We start from the raw sequence: 2,626 nt of genomic DNA, 5'->3' as shown, positions 1-2,626 counted from the left end.
CGCAGAGGATGCGCTGGTTCCAGCTCAGTGCCAGGCCACTGAAGACCGGTAGATCTGGAGAAAGAGTTGATTTCGGTCAAAGTAACCACGTCCTCAACTCGAAGAAAAAGGAGCTAGCAAACCGCCCCCCCCCCCCCCGCCCTCATCTTTTTAGCCACTAATAGATACCGGATTGCGGGCAGGGGGCGTGCTGGTGGCTTTAGGCGCCAGCTCTTGATAGTCAGGCTGGTGACATTAACAACAGATGGAGCTGGCGCAGAGGTGGGGGCGTCGGGGGATGTTACTGCTAGAAGTTAACAGATTCTTTCTGGGGAAGTGAGAGGCTGGATTCCGGCAAGTTTAGGGGCTCTGGAACCCCCAATTTAGGATGATGCTCCCCGCAGGCAAGCACATTTACGTTTTGACTCTGAGCTCAGTTAGAAAACTCCTTGGAGGAGGTGGATTCGACCTGAACACAGAGCTCCCTAGAGTCGGGGGCCAGTTAAGCAGTCTATTTTCCCTCTGGATGAAAGATAGAGACTGAAACATCCCATCCACCCGCTAACCAGCCCCCCACCCCACGCCACCTCCCACCCCCGCTGGTTAAAAAAAGAATCCCTCCTCCCCCAACGAGACCGCGCGGTGCCCGCGTAGGGGCAGTCCGGGCGGTTCCTGGCAACTCCACCTGGCACCGCAGCCCCTTTACCTGGTGTCCGCGTCTCCTTGCCGCGGGCTCATCCGAATCCGACGGGGTCGGGGAGGTGGAAAGGAAAGAAGCTGGCGCGGCAGCAGCGGGGCTCCCGGGGCATGGTATTGTTTTAGGGGTCGCCGCCAAGGTCCCTCCTGCCCATCGTTGAGAACTGCCAACCTGGTTCCGGGGCTGGGTGGGCACGGCGGCCGGCGCGGAGCTGTGGCCTCGCTGCTGCTGGTTACCCCGGACCTAGGACCAGAGACGCACCCGAGCGGTAGCAGCTCGGAGCCGTGGCGCGGAGACTTCGGCCGCCGATGTCGTCTCGGAGCGCTCGTTCCTCTGCGGCGACCATGGAAGATGCCAAACTCGAAAGTGACGGCGACAGGTTTCCAACGTACAACTAACTACAAGGTACCCAGCCGGAGACACTGGGCTGCTTTCCCCCCACCTCCCTGCCCCTCCCTCCGACGGGGGAGGGACCTGACTTAACCCTGTGTGCGCCCTGCGCTCCCCGGAGAAGCCGGATTCAACTAGGAAACCGCAGGCGGCGGCTCCCGAGGCGAGAGCTTTGTTCACGTGCGTTTCCAGTGGGTGTGTTGCTGTCTGGGGGCACTCGCGTGGCAAGACGCCAGGGGCAGGCTTCCAGCCCCAGACTCCGGCATGGGAAGGAGCCCTAGCGTTTCATCCGGACCAAACCCAGCCCTCCGAGTCTATTTTTTGCCTCCAGTTACCATATTTATTGAAGTTGCCAGCGAAGTTGAGTTTTATTCCCTTATTTCAAACACCCCCCACCCCCCCACACACACACAACCCCATCCCCACCACGCTGTCCCCGTATTTTTTCCTTTGCTAGAGGCACATTGAACATGTGGAACTCTCGGCTCCTCCAGACTCTAGTTTTTTAACTGTTTGGCGTGTGCGAGAGGAACTGTGTAAGGAACCCACCCACCCACGATGCATTTAAATGAAACAGCGAGGAAAGCTGCCTCCCACCCACGCACCCAATGCCCGCCTAATAAGACCACAAATAAGACTAAGACACCGGAAAGATGGGGGAGGACTCGGGTTTGAGGAGCCTGAGATGTGTTTAGGCAGATGGAAAGGTGGGGGCTGGGGCGGGGGAGAGAAAGAGGCACGGAGCCTTAGAATGGCATCCACAGGAGAAACACGAACAGAAAAGACGATGCAGACGTGTCCCGGCATTGAAAGCAGCGGGTCAGCTCTAAGAGCTGAGATTTTGATCTGCGTTACTGCCCCGTGGCTCTCTTTTGGGAGCGATTTGGAAAAAAATAAATAAATAAAAGAGAATACCGGAGTCTCGGCCTTGGCCACCCAGGTGCTTTGCATTTTGTAAACAAGCTTCAATCAGCGGTTCTCAACCTGTGGGTCGCGACCCCTTTGGGGCTGAACGATCCTTTCATAGGGATCGCCTAAGACCATCCTGCATATCAGATACTTACATTACGATTCATAACAGTAGCAACATTACAGTTATGAAGTAATTTTAGTTTTATGGTTGGGGGTCACAACATGAGGAACTGTATTTAAAGGGCCAGAAGGTTGAGAACCACTGAAAGTGTTCTGGACTCCCAAGAAGTTAACTGGAATTGGAGCCCAGGCATCTCCTGGGCACGGAGTGGAAGCTTAGAAAACTAAGGGATAGCCATGCGCCTCTGCATTCGCCATCACACCCCAGTGAGCCCGAAAGTCGCCCAGAGCGCAAACTCAGGCATCTTCAACCTATTCCTTCTTCTGGCATTTCCATTTCGGACTGAAAAAGAAGAAATACGGAGCCTTTCAAAATAACTCAGAGGGGTAACACGTGGATCTTGCGGAAACTGAATTATTTTTTTTAAAGAAAATCTGTTTCTCCACCGGAAAGATGTTCTCATTTCTATCTGCAACATACCCAAGCCAAGGGGAATCTGTAATAGCCATTCGAACACCTCCGAGCCA

At 55.0% G+C, this 2,626-nt stretch overlaps 1 protein-coding gene across 1 annotated transcript in view; it reads right to left on the bottom strand.

Moving 5' to 3' along the window:
• Positions 1 to 1,200, bottom strand: part of FLRT2 (fibronectin leucine rich transmembrane protein 2) — a 102,785-nt gene extending 101,585 nt beyond the window's left edge. Inside the window, exon 1 of the mRNA XM_005866293.2 lies at positions 686 to 1,200. The gene's annotated coding sequence lies outside the window, so the exon portion shown is untranslated. The remainder of the gene's footprint in view (positions 1 to 685) is intronic.
• Between the last annotated feature and the right edge of the window lie 1,426 nt (positions 1,201 to 2,626).

This window comes from Myotis brandtii, unplaced genomic scaffold, assembly GCF_000412655.1.
Source record: "Myotis brandtii unplaced genomic scaffold, ASM41265v1 scaffold228, whole genome shotgun sequence".
In the NCBI taxonomy this organism is placed as follows: domain Eukaryota; kingdom Metazoa; phylum Chordata; class Mammalia; order Chiroptera; family Vespertilionidae; genus Myotis; species Myotis brandtii.
Note: the sequence above shows the minus strand (reverse complement) of the source record. Positions and strands in the feature narration are given on the sequence as shown.